The sequence below is a fragment of the Mobula birostris genome, chromosome 30 (assembly GCF_030028105.1).
Source record: "Mobula birostris isolate sMobBir1 chromosome 30, sMobBir1.hap1, whole genome shotgun sequence".
NCBI classification, from domain to species: domain Eukaryota; kingdom Metazoa; phylum Chordata; class Chondrichthyes; order Myliobatiformes; family Myliobatidae; genus Mobula; species Mobula birostris.
In genome coordinates, this window is record NC_092399.1 from 31,663,398 (window position 1) to 31,683,671 (window position 20,274).

Consider the following 20,274-nt stretch of genomic DNA (forward strand, 5'->3'; position numbering starts at 1 on the left):
GGGGCAAACCTGGCAGTTGGGGCACGCAGCTGACACAGGGCTTGTATGCCTGGCAATCCTGACACTGGGCACTCATAGGGCAGCAACAAAGGTACATGGAGTGGACACTCCTGTCAGGGTATGCAGTTACATGTGGGGCAAGGCTCACACAGCTGGCATTTCTGGCACTTGTGTAGTCACACGGAGCACAGGGAGACAAAGCTTAACAGTAAAACAATGATCACTGACAAGTCTCACTACAGTCAGAGCATTCATTCCTTTCCCACAATTTCAGAACCATGCAGAGTATCATTTCATCTGCACTGAGAAAGAAATGATGTTAGCCTTTTATTCCAATTTCCCTAACGTGGATTTCTTTCCCTCTTTTTAAACAAAACCACATTGTTTTAGTCGTGGAGTTGAACATATGACGTTATGGGTTGAGACCCTTCATTTAGACTGAATCCAGATTCTAGCATCTACAGCCTCCTGCATCTCAAGAATGGATGCTGTTCCTCTAGTTTGCCTTGGGCCTTCACCAGGCAGAGGGTGGAAGGTTGGAGGATGGAGGAAAGAGGAAGGACAGGTTGATGTGGGAATGGCAGAGGAATTGAATAGGCATGTGTGAGGGGAGTGGAGTCCTGGTTGGCAAAGACTGCGGTACCAGCTGTGGTGCTGACAATCAGAAGGGGAAGCAGTGGAGTCTCAGCCTTGAGTGCCGGAGGTCCTGGCAGAGAGGAGATGTAGCATTCTGGAAGAACCTTGACTGAAGCTTGCATCAGATGCTTTAAGAGTAGGGGAAGCAGTGACAGAGAAAACTTCGATACGTGTTCTTCAGTCCCACAGAGTGACAGACCACCCTGCAAAACTGATCATCAGGAATTTGTACTTGAACTGAGATACAGTGGAACCGAGATCCATAACGAATTCTTGGCAGGTTAATGAGCTTGCTTTCATTGTATCTCAGAACTTCAGGAACACTCTTGCCAGGAAGATCATGTGTATCCCAGAAAGAAGACATGTTAGCCTTTTATCCCCATTTCCCTAACGTAGTTTTCTTTCCCTATCCCCTCTTTATAACTACCAGGAAATTTATATAGTTATGGTTACTATCACTAAAATGTGCATCCACTAACACTTTCAAATACATGGCTGGTAACATAAACAACACAGCACTGGAACAGGTACTTTGGCCCATGATATCAAATCCGTGTGGTTGGGGAGAATGTCTGTTTCATTTCCAGAGCGGGGGAATCTGCTATGGGAAGGCAACTTCTCAATTTCCCCAAGTCAAGAGAGGTTGTGGTGAGGAATTGGGGATAAAAAAAAACATTTTGAACCTATGTAACCTCTGGCTAAAAGAATAACTGGGACTGATTAGGAATTTTTGAACTGAAGTAAACTCTGCCTTCAGCAGCCAGCTAAGACAGGCTCATTACCAGTTCTCCTCAGCTTGCAGAAAGACATTCAGAGTTTGATAACATTGGACAATGTAGCCTCGTTTGAGTAGGGGAAGGAGGGCTCACCGATAAGGACCGAAATGAACATCCATCTGTAATTAAGTCAGAGCCTAGCAAAGGGACTAACTGATAAGGACAGCATATCCATCTGTAATTAAGCCTTGATCTAGCAGACTCTCTTATCTGTAACTAAGCTTTGCACCAACAGACTTGGTGGGCGTATCAGTTCAAATAACGTACTGCAACAGTAATGTATGGGGCTTACTATGTATAAATATACGACTGTAACCTGAGGGAACAGGCCCACTTGTTGGATGGTGGCAGTACTTACGTGCCTTCCCTCTGACAACTGGGTCTCAAATTCCTGTAGGAGGGTGCGCAAAAAACTGTGGCAACTATAAGCTGGTCTCCCGAGTTTTATTCAAATTCGACTTTAACAGTGGGGTCCTCCTTGTGGCAGATGTATTGTACTGAATCACTCCACTCTGGTTAAGTAACACGTGTAGAGCGAGCAGCTGGCTGCCCTCGTGCAGCTCCCACCTCTGCTGACGACATACTAGCAATTCATTCTGGCCAGTGAGTTCAACAGCATCACTGATGCTGCTGGACGATTCCGTAGTGGGGTTTGTGGACTGGACAGGACTTCCAGAGTCCTGATGGAAATTGTTAACTCAGCCAAGGTATGTGACATCTTCAGCTCCCCTGCAGATGAAGCACGGCTATAACCCACCTGTCATGATCGCACAGCTCAGTCCACCTGTAAATCAGCTTTCACTTCATGTCAGAGGAAACCTTAGGCCAGTTGGCCCAACTTTAGCGTTGGGAAGATGTTGAAATCCATGATTAAGGAAGAGATTTCGGGGTACTTGTAGGCACATGATAAATTAGACCAAAGTCAGCATGGTTTCCTTAAGTGGAAATCTTGCCTAACAAATCTGTTGGAATTCTATGAGGAAATAACAGGCAGGATAGACAAAGGAGAATCAGATGTTGTTTATTTGGATTTTCTGAAGCCTTCTGAGAAGGAGACGCACGAGGCTGGTTAACAAAAGCCCACGGTATTGCAGGAAAGATACTAGCATGGATAGAATATTGGCAGACTGGCAGTAGGCAAAAAGTGAGAAAAAAGGGGGCCTTTTCTGGTTGGCTGCCAATGACTAATGGCTTTCTGCAGTGGGTCAGTATTGGAACTGGTCCTTTTCAAATTGATCATCAATGATTTGGATGACAGTATTGATGGGCAATACTAAAGTAGGTGGAAGGACCAGTAGTGTTGAGAAAGCAGGAAGCCTGCAGGAGGAATTAGACAAGTTTGGGAGAATGGGCAAAGTAGTAGCAGATGGCGTATACTGCAGGGAAGTGCATGATCATAGAAACATAGAAAATGGGTGCAGGAGTAGGCCATTCGGCCCTTTGAGCCTGCACCACCATTCAGTATGATCATGGCTGATCATCCAACTCAGAACCCTGTACCTGCCTTCCCTCCATACCCCATGATCCCTTTAGCCACAAGGGCCATATCTAACTCCCTCTTAAATACAGCCAATGAACTGGCCTCAACTGTTTTCTGTGGCAGAGAATTCCACAGATTCACCACTCTCTGTGTGAAGAAGTTTTTTCTAATCTCGGTCCTAAAAGGCTTCCCCTTTATCCTCAAACTGTGACCCCTCGTTCTGGACTTCCCCAACATCGGAAACAATCTTCCTGCATCTAGCCTGTCTAATCCCTTTAGGATTTTATACGTTTCAATAAGATCCCCCCCTCAATCTTCTGAATTCCAACGAGTATAAGCCTAGTCGATCCAGTCTTTCATCATATGAAAGTCCTGCCATCCCAGGAATCAATCTAGTGAATCTTCTTTGTACTCCCTCTATGGCAAGAATGTCTTTCCTCAGATTAGGGGACCAAAACTGCACACAATACTCCAGGTGTAGTCTCACCAAGGCCTTGTACAACTGCAGTAGTACCTCCCTGCTCCTGTATTCGAATCCTCTTGCTATGAATGCCAGCATACCATTCGCCTTTTTTACCGCCTGCTGTACCTACATGCCCACTTTCAATGACTGGTGTATAATGACACCCAGGTATCGTTGCACCTCCCCTTTTGCTAATCGGCCACCAGCCAGATAATAATCTGTTTTCCAGTTTTTGCCACCAAAGTGGATAACCTCACATTTATCCACATTAAATTGCATCTGCCATGAATTTGCCCACTCACCCAACCTATCCAAGTCACCCTGCATCCTCTTAGCATCCTCCTCACAGCTAACACTGCCGCCCAGCTTCGTGTCATCCGCAAACTTGGAGATGCTGCATTTAATTCCCTCATCCAAGTCATTAATACATATTGTAAACAAACTGGGGTCCCAGCACTGAGCCTTGCGGTACCCCACTAGTCACTGCCTGCCATTCTGAAAAGGTCCCGTTTATTCCCACTCTTTGCTTCCTGTCTGCTAACCAATTCTCTATCCACATCAATACCATACCCCCAATACTGTGTGCTTTAAGTTTGCACACTGATCTCCTGTGCGACCTTGTCACAAAAGCCTTTTGAAAATCCAAATATACCACATCCACTGGTTCTCTCCTATCCACTCTACTAGTTACATCCTCAAAAAATTCTATGAGATTCGTCAGACATGATTTTCCTTTCACAAATCCATGCTGACTTTGTCCGATGATTTCACCGCTTTCCAAATGTGCTGTTATCACATCTTTGATAACTGACTCTAGCATTTTCCCCACCACCGATGTCAGGCTAACCAGTCTATAATTCCCCAGTTTCTCTCTCCCTCCTTTTTTTAAAAAGCGGGGTTACATTAGCCACCCTCCAATCCTCAGGAACTAGTCCAGAATCTAAAGAGTTTTGAAAAATTATCACTAATGCATCCACTATTTTGTGGGCTACTTCCTTAAGCACTCTGGGAAGCAGACCATCTGGCCCTGGGGATTTAACTGCCTTTAATCCCTTCAATTTACCTAACGCCACTTCCCTACTAACATGCATTTCCCTCAGTTCCTCCATCTCACTAGACCCTCTGTCCCCTACTATTTCCGGAAGATTATTTATGTCCTCCTTAGTGAAGACAGAACCAAAGTAGTTATTCAATTGGTCTGCCATGTCCTTGTTCCCAATAATCAATTCACCTGTTTCTGTCTGTAAGGGACCTACATTTGTCTTAACCAATCTTTTTCTTTTCACATATCTATAAAAGCTTTTACAGTCAGTTTTTATGTTCCCTGCCAGTTTTCTCTCATAATCTCTTTCCCCTTTCCTAACTAAGCCCTTTGTCCTCCTCTGCTGGACTCTGAATTTCTCCCAGTCCTCAGGTGAGCCGCTTTTTCTGGCTAATTTGTATTTTTCTTCTTTGGAATTGATACTATCCCTAATTTCCCTTGTCAGCCACGGGTGCATTACCTTCCCTGATTTATTCTTTTGCCAAGTTGTTCTAGAACAATTGTTGTAGTTCATCCATGTGATCTTTAAATGCTTGCCATTGCATATCCACCATCAACCCTTTAAGTATCACTTGCCAGTCTATCTTAGCTAATTCACGTCTCATACCTTCAAAGTTACCCCTCTTTAAGTTCATGCATCTTGGTAGAAAGAATAAACAGTGAGGTAATTTAAAAATCAGAGGTGCAAAGGTGAATAAACAGTCGATGTTTCAGGCCAAGACCCTTCATCAGGACTGGAAAGGAAGAGGAAGAATCCAGAATAAGAAGTTGGGGGGAGGGGAAGGAGTACAAGCTAGTAAGTGTGAGGTGAAGCCAGTTAGGTGGGAGAGGATGCAAGAAGCAGGGAAGTGATAAGCAGAAAAGGTAAAGGGCTGAAAAAGAAGGAATGTGATAGGAGAGCAGAGTGGACCATGGGAGAGAGTGAAGGAGGAGGCACATCACAGGGAGGTGATAGGCAGGTGAGGAGAACAGGAGAGGTGAGGGGAGGCAGAGCGAGGGACGGAAGAAGAGGGAAGAAGGAGGCGGAAAAATCAGAAGTTAGAGAAATTGATGTGCATGCCAGCAAGTTGAAGGCTACCCAGGCAGAATATGAAATGGCAGATATTGTCATCTGGGGCAAGAAAATAAACTGCTGAAGATACCGTTAGATTTGTGATGGTAGAGGGATACTTTACATTTTGATTTAGAGGCTGCATCACGACTGAGTGAGGTAACAAGTATAAACATGTTGGAATTAGATGCATAGATCAAATCAGCTGGGAAAGGTTGAGCACACAGGCGATGAACAGATGGAAGGAGTTGGAGGTAGGTGAAAGAACTTTGGTCAATTAGAGGCGAGAGAAAGGAACGTAGGAGTTGCAGGTTAATTGGAAATGGAAAATGCAATATTATACCATAGGGTTGTAGATCATGAAGTGTTTTTCTAGTTCATGTTTGGGGTTCACCATAGCCAAGAAACGAAATGGAAAGAGCTGAAATGGCATGCAATTGGGAGCTCAAAATGGCCATGGGTAGATATAGCTCCAATGTAACATTAAAATTAAGATTTTAATTTTCGTTTTATATATCAGAACAAGTAGGCAAGGCTGTGGTTTTACGTTAATGGAAAGTTATCTGGAAGTTAGAAATTAATATTTCTTTCAAGCTCCAAGCCAAAGTCACCACTCTCCAGATAATGTTGAGCTGTCAATTCTATTTTATGTTCACCAGCCCCCCACTTCAAAGTAAGAGCTTACAGGTAGTAAAACTACTTAAGCAAATCATCCACTCAATCAAATCATGTCACTTAATGTTAACAATGTATAACAAACACATCAGAAACAGCAATATCAAGGTATACAATAAGATACATGAGAGAAGTGATGGGATTCTCATCAATCACATCTATTCCTATTTAATCAAAATATTGAAGAGTAAAGAGTGAGAGGGTGTGACCTACATGAACCTTCAAAGAGATCAACTTCAAAACACCTCACAAGGTCTTTCACCAAATAACATAATCTAAGCAAACAATTTCTGATGAATATATCTACAACATTACTTGGATTTTCTAATAATGGGAGGATTTACATTATTATATTATTAAGGACTGCCTCTTCCACTGTCATGAGATCTTGAATGAACTGTTGGGCCATTCAGCATTTTCACATTTGCTGCTTCTTTTACTTTTCCATGTGATTGTGCTCGACAGCCACATACCTGTTATCATGCAGTTGCCACAGACTGGACCACAAACCCGATACAGCACAGAAACCTGCTGGAAGAACACAAGCTTAATCAGTGTGTAAAAAGGTAGAATTAACAATTGGTAAATCACCAAAAGAAGGCTATTCTGAAGCAGACAGTCACAGTCTATAAGATTAACTCAGTCAGCAACATTCATTTCAATCAGGAAGTTGTAAGTTCTTTGAGCTGGCATTTCCATATGGTAATGAGGAATTTCTACACTTCCAGATAAGTTTCCATTAATGTAAAACCACAGCCTCACCTACTTGTTCTGGTATATTTATGAAGTTAATTAAGAACAGGTTATCATAGAAAATTCTACAGAATATTTACCCTGAAACAGTATCCAAGCTGGTTTCTGACCACTTTCACTGCTCTGTTCTGGAATTACTGTGGGCAAAATGGCTGTTGCATTTGCTTTGTTATAATAATGTCATAAACTTCAGGAATACTTTATTAGACTAAGCACTTTTGAATGTGCAAAGGTCATGAAAGGAGCTACATGCTTTGATCTATATGTTTTGTTTGGTACAGTGCTTGTGGTTAATAGGCCAAAGTGCAATCAAGTAAAGAGGTCTGATCACCAAGCTGTACAGACCACTTCACTCTACTAACTTCCTATTGTTTCCATTGATTTTACTATAATGTAACGGCAGGCAGTAATCTACTAAAAATGGAAGTAGGCTGTGGAGAAGGGATTTTAAATGTAGAAATACAAAATAAATGATGAATAAATATCACGTACTTTGAAGCATAGTGAAATGTGTCATTTGCATCAATTCAAATCAACAAGAATAGTGCAAGTGTTGCCATGCTTGTAGTACAAACATAACATGCCTACAACTCACTAAACCCATGCAGTCATGGGGAAAACGTACTAACTCCTTACAATAGCAGAAATTGAACCCTAATCTTACAGCTGGATGCTGTAAAGGAGTGCACGAACCAGTACACGACTGCGACCCTCACAGTATGATGAAAACATGCAGCAAAATCAGCTGATCATTTATCCATGGCCACTTAGGTGTTGTCAGACAACAACTGGATACCATATTTACCCATATACGAATAGCACTACCTCAAAAAGTAAAGCTTTACTTTAGCTCACTAAGAAAGAAGGGAATGACAATTTGCACAATAAGAAGCTCCAAAACATTAAAGCAACTGATATGTACAATTATTTCACAGAATACTATCCCCACTTAATTGATACCTGTACATATCCAAATAAAATTTGCAATTAAATGAACACACATTGCATGCAATACTCAATTTGTTATCTATTCAGAAGCTGTCAGCACTGAGCAACATTCCAGTTCCACAAGTTCTTCAGCCACGTATAACATCGTTTATTAGAGCTCTCTCCAGACACAGGACTAAGTTTAGAAGGATATAATCTAAAATTGCAATGCTGAGTGTTTCACATTTCGAATGAGTACATTGAAATTTCACACCTATTAAGTTTCACTGAAATCCCAGTGACTGTGGAAGAAGCCCAAGAGTTGGTCAGGCTCTAGGTGAAAAGCTGTCGCCCAATACTCTCACTGTCCTCCCTGCAATGAAAGCCTATCAACTGCACTCCCATAAAGGAGCAAGATCTCCATCTAAGCCAGTCTCATAGTGCAAGCTGTGAATCTTAAAGGTATATTACCAAAAATTCCAAACTTCTCTCGGTACAAATGTTACCTATACCCCAATACCACCTACTCACCAGATTTTTCTCCCCAGCTTTGAGGATGGTTATTTGCTAACTGGGTTATGGACACTGACAGCACTATGAGTAGATTGTCACAAGGAGAATCATGGTGCATCATGCCAAGGTTTTGAAACCATTGTAATTGAGGTGGGAAGAACAGAGAAGAGCCAGCAGCACAAACCTATCAACCCACTCCATTGTCCAATAAAGAGCTGGCTCAGGCAGCTGAATTTTCTGATCGGCCATGAAGAAAGGGAGGGAGAGGAAGAAGACCAAACCTTCCTCATGGACTTTGGGATTTGACCCCATCTACTCTGACCATGTACTAAGGGCCAGGCCGTGTCTGCACAGAAGCCCACAATACACCAAAAAAATGTAAGTACGAATTATAGGAAACACTAAGAGCTGCATCTGTACACCTGACAGTATCAGTGCAAGCCAATATTGCAAAATATGTCAGAAAAAGAAAATCACTTGGCTTTAACCCAATCTCTTGCGTGGTATTTTTTCCTTCTCTCTGCAGCCTTTGATTGGCAGAATTCTCTCACATCTCAGCTTGGAGTCACCTCAATTAGACGGCTGATTAACACTGGCCTCAGACAACAACACTGTACACTGTTAAAATCAAGTTTACTTCAGACATTTCTGGTGAAAAGAGCAGAAACATCAAAAATACAAATTCATCAAGATTAAAAGCCTTTAGCCAAGCAAGGAAAGAGGCATCAGACTGGTTCTGGGAAGAAGCTGGCCCAAGTAGGTCAATGGGAGAACTCCTTTAAAAAAAAGTGTTGATAATATTTAGATAAATAATGGAGAAGGCCAAAGAGCAAGTTAATATAGAACTGCTTAGTCAGAGGAGAGATAAATTCAATGTGATGAAAGAGGATCTGGCAAGATAAAATGAAATTAGAAGAGCAACAGGTAGACTTTAAACATATGTAGCATAGAAAGAGAAAAATGTATTCCTGCAGGGTTGTAAAGCAGGGAGCTGAAAGCAAAGTTAACAGAATGATTATAAATCTAAGGCATAGAAAAAAATGAGGGAACAAAGAAAAGAAGGGTTGTGCAATACACGTCAATGACTCAAACAATGTGCTGGCTAAAAGGAAGGGATGGATCAAGATATTAATTTTGACATTATAAAACCATTGCTAAGAAAATACAATGGATGTTGTCTATTGGACTTGAGTAGTTTGACACGGAGATACATGAAAACAGAAGTACATGAAATAGACTTAGTATGGATAATAAGCTTAAGCAGACAAATGATAAACTATTGTTTCTGTTGCACACAAGTGAGAGCGTAGTTCCTCAAGGGTCAATAGAAAGAACTGGTTTTGGCGCATTAATGAAATAGTTACATATATAGGGCAAATTTTCAAACATTTGTAAGTAAATCTCTGAAATTTGTACGTATGGTAAACAGCAAGTTGCATAGCACTGGAATGAAAGAGGATATGTCTGACAGAATAGGCACATGTTCAACAAATAACTGAAATCCTCACTATACCATTTCTATCTGACATCACCTGCACAGCAACATAGCTCATGGTACCGATGTTACACAGCTCCTGTCAAACGGCTCCAATACCCAAGTTTTACCCTGATCTGTGGTGCTGTCTGTACATGGAGTTTGCCCATTTTCCCTGTGGTGATTAGGTTCCCCTGGGTGCTCGGTTTTCCTCTCACATCCCAAAGGGTGACAGATTAATTGGCCACTGTAAGTTACCCATAGCGTTTAGATCAATGGTAGAGAACCTGGGAAGTTAGGGGCAATAAAATGCGATTACTGTGGATTATGTGAGTGGTTGATGGAACACACTGACATGGTGGGCTGAAAGGCTACTCTCCATGGCAAAGTATAAAGAGATGCATTTTGGCAGAAAGTACAAGGATAGTCAATATGGACTAAATTACACCTACAAATATTGCAGAGAAGCAGAGAGGTCTCTGCATACAAACATGAAAAAATCATGCGTGTGTTGCTTTGGGGTCTTTGTAGGACATTTGTGAGAGAAGAAACAATAGAAGCTGCTTATAAAAGTTATCCTCATTGCAAAGGAGAAAGTCCAAATGAAAACACATTTGTAGTCCTGCATCTCATTTTGTTCAAACTTCAGGAAGGAAGTGAATGTTCTCAAGGAGGTATCGAAAAGATTCATCACAATGGTTCTGGGAATGGGAGATTTCAGCTACATGGTGATATTGGAGAAACTGAGGATGCTTGGAACTAAGATGATTAAGAAGAGTAATGACCATTATAGAGAGAGGTGGTTCCCATTAACAAGCGGTTCAAGTACAGATTGTACAGAGGTGATATAAACAAGATGCAGGGAGAATGCACATAAAAGACTTTGTTTTAAAACAAAGTACAATTATAATCTGGAACACACTGTCTGCAAGAATGATGAAAATAGATATAACGCTCAATTTTATAATAAAACAAAAAAAAAGGTTCAAAATGCTAGGGAAAGCCAGAATCACTAAGACACTGTGACAAAAAAAAGCACTGGGAATAAATCATTTTTAAAAATACATTTGCCGAATGTAACAGTCTTTAGCAATGGAGCATTTATGAACCTTCAAACTAGTCTTAAAGTGACAGCAGTGAACATCTTTTATCACTACAATCCCTTAATAAAAGGTATCTGTACACCATTGTCAGGTAAGGTACCAGTAACAAAGTAGGAACAATGATGTATTTCCAAGTCAGGGTAGCATGAAACTTGGGAGAGGAATAGAAAGGAGCTGGCACTTCACCAACCCTTTGCTTGTGTGTAGAGGCTGTGTACTTCAAAAGTGCTGTCAACAACATCTTGGTGAGCTATTGCAGAAGGTAGAGTGCAGAAGTGATAAAGATAATGAATACAGTGTCTGATGGGATGCCAGAAAAATCAGGTCACTTTGCCCAGTTCAGTGTGAAGCATTAGGAGGGTGCTTGGAACTGCATCCATACAGGGAAGTGTGAGCGGTCCATCATGGGCCTGACTTGCACAATAGCTCTGGGGGCAGCTTCAATGCAATGGGATTTGAACTCCTAATCCATGGAAACTGGATGAGTCCAGTAATGTAATCACTGCACTCTTTGTGGGCAGGGCATAACAAATTTAAAGAAAATAGTGAGGGAACAGTCTTCACGGAACTGCCTATAGGAATTAAATCTGTTGAAAATGCAATACAAGTTCAGTAAGTTAAAGTTCAATCACATTACAAGTCAAAGGAAAGCAAAGAAACGCAAGCTAAATTTGGGAATTTAGTAAAAAAAAACTGTCTTATCCAGTGAGCATTAGTGCAACCCAAGGCTGACTGAGCTCCTCCAAATGCAATGCATTACTTCCAACAGAATAAGCAAGCAGCCCAAGAATGAACCAGAACAGATAAGTAAAAATAAAGGGAAAAAAAAAGTTATTAAAAAGTAAGCAGAGCAATATTTTTGTTTAAAATTCTAAAATGAACAGTACTTAATATAATTAAAACAACTGAATTCCAGTAAACAAGGTGGAAGAGCGGAAAGCTGATTGGATGAGGACTAGCCAATTAGGAGGGGCGGACTACAGAGCTATAAATACCACTGGCTAGACATGACCAGGTATCATCCCTGATGAAGATGGCAGAGTTGGTCATTGAAATGTTGTTTATAATTAATACCTGTATGCAGCTGGAAACCAGAGAAGATTTTATTCATTTGTATCAAGATATTTTACAAGAGAATGACAGGATAGCAGTCCATCACCTGAAGCTTAATAGAAGTTGGATGATGCAACAAGACAATGATCCAAAACACAAGAGTTAATCAAAAGAATGGTTTAAAAAGAAGAAAATTCATGTTTTGGAATGGCCAAGTCAGAGAACAGACTTTAACCCAATTTAGATACTGTGGCATAATCTGAAGAAGGCTATTCATGCAAGGTATTCCAGAAATACTGATGAACTGAAACAGATTTTATGAAGAAATGGTCTAAAATTCCTGACCATTGTGCAAGTCTGATCAGCAGCGACAGGAAACCTTTGGTGGAGGTTATTGCTGCTAAGGGAGGTTCTACCTGTTACTAAATACAAGGGTTCACATACTTTTTCCAGCCTGGACTGAATGATTAGACAACGCTTTCAATAAAGACATGAGAAGTACAATTGTGTTCATCTATTATTGCGACTGAGATGAAGATTAAACCACATTTTATGAGTAATAAATGCAGAAATCCAGGTAAATGCAAAGGGCTCTCAAACTTTTTACTTGCAACTGGTCATCTTTATTCCTGTTTCCTACCTATAAAGCTACAACAAAAAAGGCTTTTCATCTCTGACTCTTCAAATTTCATATCCATCCTGTACCCTCGACACAACTCCCCTTCCTAACTATGGAAAAAGCCTGGACTCTATCCAATGACGTTCATATGCAGCCTGAACCATGTCCAGTGCCAGCAATTCAGGTTTCAATTTCCTGATTTATAGCTACAACTCAATCATGACTACTGCGCTTTTCAAAAATTTAGAATTAGTCACACAATGGCAAAGCATAAATCAGTGGTCCCCACCGCACCGGGCATGTGTTACCAGGCCGCGCAGAAACTATATGATTTGGCAATATGAAACGATACGAGTCAGCTGCACCTTTCCTCATTCCCTGTCACACACTGTTGAACTTGAACACCACCCCCTCCACCCCCCCCCCTCCGTCGGCCGGTCCGCAAGAATATCGTCAATGTTAAACGTGGTGCGCAAAAGGTTGGGGACCCCGGCACAAATCACACGTGAACTGTAGAGCAGCAGCAGATTATGCCAAGACACACAATCTGTAACAGCAGCTCTGCTATAGTGAAGGGGTTTCCCTCTTAATGTCACTTCACTCCCTCCTCTTCACAAACTGCCACTCCAGTCAACTCCACAGCACCCATTGCCCTCCATTACTTGTAGGCTCAATTTTGCCAAGCATGGAAAAACATTGGCTAACAGCAGCCAAAGCAAATCAAATTCCAGTCCAATATCCCTGAAGGATCCCCAACAAGTTGTACAACATATATACATGTTCTTTTACTGTTCTAAAACACTCAGCTTGATAGCATGGTGGTAGCACTTTCACAATCCAAACCACCATGACTCAGGAAATAAACTCACTAACAGCAGGGTGAACAATAAATATTGGCCTCAATACCCACCTTTCAAACTAATAGAAAGGCTTCAAGCTGGGTGATGCTCACAAATACAAACTCAAATAAATGTCTCCTTTATAAACCAGAGTCACTGAGACCAATTGTAGCCAAGACAACATGGAACAAACCCAACCAAACAGATCTGCCTCAGTAAGCTGTGGCTCTAACACTGAGGCACTCGCAGAACCATTTAAAATGAAAGCTGCACCAACATCTGGTGCCTCTGATTTCAAGGCAACTCAGTGGTGAGGACAAGCCAAGAATCACAAGGTTTGTCTCCTTAAAACTTGTATCAGTTGTTTGGGGAATACCTGAATGAAGGGGAAAAGAAAGGAAGCAAGCTGGAGTGGTCTTAAGGAAAAATACAACCCCCCCAAAAAAAAGCAAACTTACAGTATAGAACAAGTATTCACCCACCAGCAGCCGCAAGGGAGGGCAGCTTTTCCCCACATGTACTAACAACACGAGTGTGCCTGCTAGATTCCTGACATTATTTTGCATCACCAGATTAGTCAACTCACCATTATCAATTTTGAAGGACATTTGCTGAGACAACTCATACTTTGCCAACTTGAAAGGAAAATGTGAGACAAATAAAACAAGGTAGATCTACTGTCTCCGAGAAGTGTAACAGCTGCCTCTTGGGCCTTACCAGGTGGCAAAGCATAAGGCATATATTTCAGTGGAACTGGGCTTGGGATAAGGTCTATGTGCAGAGAGATCAACAAGTTTATGATATCTGCTAGTGCTGTAGAACCCGGTGAACAAAAGCAGTTCACTGACTACGATACAAAGACTAGATTGAAAAACAAGAATAGATCTTTTCTGTTGCATTAGTGATATCTTTGACCCTGAAATTACTGGAAGTAAATAAATAGTGAAGAGTTACTGTTTGAACAGGAAGTGTAGATCCTAGATAATAGGTTTAAGATTGAGGAAAATGCAAATTTTCAACAACAACTTCAGTTAGTTTTTGACTGATACATGTCACAGCCTATTCAAAACTGTGGACTTGGTAGATGCATCAAATAACTTTCTCATCAGATCTCATTAGCCTGATAAGTTTCTGTACAAGTGAGAATGTGTGAGAGATTATTCAATCCACCATATATTTTAACAGATACTGAAACTCTCAGACTGATGAAAACTGATGACTAACACAAGAAACAATCGAATTATCACCGTCTCAATGCCAATCATATCCTGACCTTTAACTTGTCTACTACCTCAACGGTCTCCTTTCCTTATGGAGTGACTACTATTTGGCAACCATACCTTCAGTTACCTTATGTCCAAAGCTCCACAGTCCAATCCTCAACTACACACTCCCTTTTAAATAGATAGATCAGTATTTTGCAAGCAAGACCAATATTTACTAACCTTGTCCAAATGGCCTAGCTTGCCAGGTTACATTATCGTAGACAGTACTTTAGGATCAAAGATGGTTGTTTGGGTTCTAAGATAACTAGTGAGACTCATGTGAGAACCACAGACTCCTCCGTAATTGGCCAAGATGCCCAATAGAGCGGGGGGGGGGGGGGTTATAGTTTGTGAAGTCGTGGCTCCTTCAGACATTAATGCAGAATTTGTGTGTGTTCCTAATACATGAATTCAACACCTACCCAAATGTACCTAACCCAATTAAATCCACCATGGATTCCTGAGAGTTAATGGGAATGTCGAAAACTTTTCAAGGATGATTTGAACACATCTGTCCCTCTCTCTTCCCAGGGCACAGCTGGGGAGAGAAAGAGGGGCAGCATGTTCCAGGATCTTGAGAGTCTGTGGGCTAGCAAAGGCCAGAGTGCAATTAAAATGTCAATGCTGGGCATGTTGATCAAGAGGACACGAACATTAGTTCACATATACAGTACTTCCAGTGAACTTGCAAGATTTTCAAAGACAGCACTGAATATATCTTTGCAGTATCAGAAGAAATCAAGACAGCAGGGATCCTGCTACCCAGTACACATAACTTTTAGGCCATATTTGAAGTCTTGCTCTACCAATGTTTATCCTCAGACTAACCAGAAGAGGTATATGCCTATCTATCCTGATTTACCTCCTGCATCGTGTTTTTGACCACTTCTCAACTTCCTGACTTGGGCAATTTTGCCAAAGTACATTCTTGTGAGACACTGTACAACAAGTTATCGTACAAAGGATAACATACAAATGCAACTGGAAGTATAGAATGCCAAACAAATGTTTATTCAAAATCTTCAAAAATAACTTTAAACTGTCCAATTCTGTACACCTTGGGTACAAAGATTTACCAGAATGGCAATTCAGTTAGTTATTTACAACCAGGGAGACAGTGATCTGTTGACAGGGTAACGTTCAAGAGGAGGAATGAACTTTAGTAAGATTACACGACTAAAAGTACACAAAAATAATAACAGGCAGATTCAAATAACCAGCCCATAAAGAGGTGTCCGCCAGACCCATGTACATGAACCCCTCGTCCACAAGGCAGAGTGCCTTTAACCTCTCTCCTTTACAGATCATGTCAATACATCCCATCTCCCATATCCAATCTTCTCTCAAATCCTAATAAGACAGCAAACAATAAAATTCAATGGCCTAACAAATGTGAAGATGTTTCTCTTCTCCAACCAGCCCAACACAAATGAACCCCAAAGAGCAGCAACTAAAACTGGATCTGCAATAAAAATACTGTAAAAATAAGATCAAAATTATGTTACATCCACTGTGCCAGAGGACAACTGTTTCCATAGGCTGTATTCATGTATGGTTGAATGACTGACTGATCATTTCCACGCATGCTGCCTTACCTGCTGAGTTCCTCCAGCGTGTCGTGAGTGTTTAACTAAACTAGAATTTGATTTGATACCAAAAGGCTATTCAGCCAGGCAATAACACTTTCAACAATAAGCTAATCACCTTTATCTTTGCATTCACCAGCACATCAAAACCCCTCCAAAAATTAATTGACCAGAATCAGCTAGCGCATGCCAACATCAAAAAGGCAGAAGCAGGGTATTATTCAACACAGAATTCCCCTGCTGGCTTCCAAAACCTATTTAACAATCTTTAATGTACATCAACAGAGTGACGAGACACTTTTCATTTGATTGGTTTCCATAATAGTCAAAGCTGCATTCATATCAGACAAAGCAAACTTGACTTACATTCACCATCTTAAACACTGATCACCTAACACCCAAGCACAGTAACTACGCTCATGTTTTGCTTTATTTATCAATTTTCTTGGCGTTCTGGGTTTCACTGTTGATTCATTGGCCATCTCTCATCCCTAGAGCAGAACAGCTTGCTTGACCATTTCAAAGTGCATTATCAGAGGCAACCACATTGCCAAGAGTCTTGTGTTACATTTAGGAAGACTGGATAATAGTGACAGATTCTGCCCCCCAAAGGGCATTAGTAAATGGGGTTTATGACAAGCCAATAGCTTTGTAGTTATCACTAAAATTGAACATTGCTTTGTTTTAATTTCAGATTATTAATCTGAATTTCAATTTTACAGATACCAACAGTGAGATCTGATTCAAGGTCTCTCAATTGCTAGTCCGGGCCACTATGCTCCTAGTCCTGTAACTTCACTGTTGTGCCACTATCTTACCCAAAATTCCCAACCACAATACATCTAGAAAAATACACTGCAATAACTCATTAAGACCTCCTCAAAAGAACCTGACAAATAAAACCACTACTACATATAAGCATTAGGCATATGACTGCCCACATCCAAAATCAAAACCAACCCTATTTGTCACCAGGTCAAAAATCTAGCATTCCTCATCTGGAAGCAGTACATGGTGAACAGCAGTTCAATGCAGCCACTGGCAAGTATCTTCTCAGAGCAATTAGTGATGGGCAATAAATTCCAATCTTGCCTACAATGCCTTTAGGCCAAGTGTATCTCTTTTAAAAGCCTTACCCTGCATTTCATTACATTATGGACGACCTGTACCTCCTCAATTTGTGCCAATTCTCAATCATGTACTTTAAATCCTAAAACTAAAAGGTATCAGTTTCTATCGTGAAATCTCCAATTTAATTGTGGCTGAATTGGGCAGGCTTCTAACTGGTAAGGGGCATAGATCTTAATAATTCACACACCACGTAAAAACTACGCTTGCGCATTTTTCACCAGGTTACAGGACGTGCCACTTTTGTCCATGATAAACACAGCACCACTCACACAAGAGCAGGAACAAACCCCGCTGGGAGATCTGGGCTTTAGGTGAGACTGGTCAGGAAGAGGCTTGTAGGCCTATAGTCACTGCAATCTGATCCTCCAGACTAACCTGGGCAGGAGGCCGAGGCCGCTCTCAGACACCCGAACATTGTCAGTGCCTCTCTCTCTCTCTCCCCCCTGCCGGGCCGAGCATCGACTACAACAGCTCCCCCTGCTTCTCATCCATCCCTCTACTTCACGGGGGAAAAAGCCGACGTAGGCCTCGGTATCAGCCGCCGTCGTTCGCCAACCGTCCCGCGCCGGAGGCGGGCGGTGGAGAGGGATCGCGGCCCTCAGCCTTCGCTGCCCTACCATCGGGCCTCAGCCCGCCCCCGGGAACCAGGAAGCGCCCGCTTCGACACCCCCGGCGCCTCCGTCAGGTAGTGAGCCTGTAGACATCGGCACACCGCGCTCAGCAAGGCCGAGATTACTCACCTGCCCACGTCCGGCCACTCCGCGTGTCTGAGTCGCACCAACGCTTCAGCCGCGCATAGCCATCCGCCGCGCCGCTCTGCGCCTGCGCCTCCGCCGGCCTGCTCCCAGAATCCCCACGGCAGACTACAACTCCCAGAAAGCACGGCGCGGCTGCCGGACACGTCTGGAAATACATGTAACGAGGAATTTAGGCTTGTTATTTCCGATCTGTATGAACTTCGCTGAGAATTAACACTGGCACACCAGGAATACGTGCCACTCTCCCTACACTCTACTCATGACTGTGTGGCGAGGCACAGGTCAAGCACCATCTATAAATTCACTGGTGACGCCACCGTTGGCAAGATCACAGATGGTGACGACAAGTTATGTCGGAGCGAGATAGATCAGTTGGTTTGGTTGAGTGGTGTCCGAACGGCACTCGACGTCAGTAAGACCGAGGTATTGATTGTGGACTTCAGAAAGGGGAAGCCGGGAGAAGACACACCAGTCCTCATTGAGGGCTCGTTAATGGAAAGGGGGAGCAGTTTGAATTTCCTGGGTGTTTTTAAAGATAGAAGTAAAGGGTATTACAGGAAATATACTAGCATGGATAGAAGACTGGCTGGCTGGCAGAAAGCAAAGAGTGGGACTGGAGGGGGCCTTTTCTGGCTGGCTGCTGGTGACTAGTGGCACTCCACAGGCGTTGGTCTTGCATGCACTAATTTACACATTATATGCTAATGATTGGGATGACAGAATTGATGGCTTTGTAGTCAAGTTCCCAGGAAGTCTGCAAAAGGATTTAGACAGATTTGGAGAATAGCCAAAGAAGTGACATGGAATGCAGCACTGGGAAGTGTATGGCTGTGCAGGTTGAATGCAGGAATGAAGGTGCAGGTAATCGGAGGTGCAAACAGTCCTAGCACAGAATTCATTGAAGGTCAATTTGTAGGCTGAGTCAGTAGTAAGGAAGGCAAATGCGATGTTAGAGTTCATTTCAAAAGGTCTAGAGTATAAAGGTAAGGATGTAATGCTGAGGCTGTATAAGGCATTGATTAGACCACATTCAGAGCATTGTGAGCAGTTTTGGGCCTCATAACTAAAGATAATGGATGGAAAAGGGGTCTGCAGTAAACAGTCATAGATACTCCAGCCTACTGAGGTAATTTCTCTCCATTTGCCCCATAAACACCTATTACTATCTTGGAAGGTTTGCTGGAGTTACATCTGTATTTACTCAGGAGATGGACTGAAGTGAGGCAAAGCAGCACCGACTTCATGGACCCTGTACAGTTTACAGAGGAGGAGGTATTTGCTGTCCTGAGAGCAATCAGGGCCTGACGAGGTGCTCCCTTGGACCCTCGGGAGGCAAACGCAGAAATTGCCAGGGCTGTAGCAGAGATATTTAAATCATCCTTAGCAACAGGAGAGGTACCGGTAGATTGGAGGATAGCCAATGGTGTTCTACTGTTTAAAAAAGGCTCCAGACATAGAACAGGAAATTATAGCCAACAGTTGTGGGCAGGTTATTTGAAGGTATTGTCAGGGACCGGATATATAAGTAATTAGATAGACATGGACTGATTAAAGATAGTATGGCTTTGTATGCAGTAGGTCATGTCTAGCCAATCCTGTAGTGTTTGTCAAGGAAGTTACCAGGGAAGTGGGTGAAGGCGAGGCAGTGGATGTTGTCTACACAGACTTAAGCAAGGCAGTGGATGTTGTCTACACAGACTTAAGAAAGACAGTGGATGTTGTCTACACAGACTTAATAAAGGCAGTGGATGTTGTCTACACCGACTTAAGAAAGGCACTTGACAAGGTCCCACATGGGAAGTTGGTCAGGAAGATTTAGTCACTCTATCTCTTTGTCTACTTTTATGTTTGCCACCAGTGGGCACACTTATGCAACGCCTTGTCAAAGGCCTTCTGAAAATCCAAGCATACAACACCCACTGACTGGCCTTTGTCTATCCTGCCTATTACTTCCTCAAAGAATTCCAACTGTTTTATCAGGCAAGGTTTCCCCATGCTGACTTCAACTGACTTTATCTACGTAACCCGAAATCTCAATCCTCAATAATGGACTCCACTATCTTATCAACTACTGAAGTTCAGTTAACGGGCCCAGAGTTTCCTATCTTTTGCCTCCTGTTAAAGTAGAAT

General features: G+C 42.2%; 1 protein-coding gene across 5 annotated transcripts in view; it reads right to left on the reverse strand.

Moving 5' to 3' along the window:
• Window positions 1-18,231, reverse strand: part of thrap3a (thyroid hormone receptor associated protein 3a) — a 115,741-nt gene extending 97,510 nt beyond the window's left edge. For 4 of the 5 annotated variants that reach the window (XM_072247259.1, XM_072247262.1, XM_072247255.1 and 1 more), the window contains exons 1-2: window positions 18,127-18,231; window positions 6,597-6,651 (exon numbers count right to left, since the gene is read on the reverse strand). The gene's annotated coding sequence lies outside the window, so the exon portion shown is untranslated. Of the gene's footprint in view, window positions 1-6,596; window positions 6,655-18,126 lie in introns of all 5 variants that reach the window. The other variant, XM_072247256.1, reaches the window with a different exon arrangement.
• Between the last annotated feature and the right edge of the window lie 2,043 nt (window positions 18,232-20,274).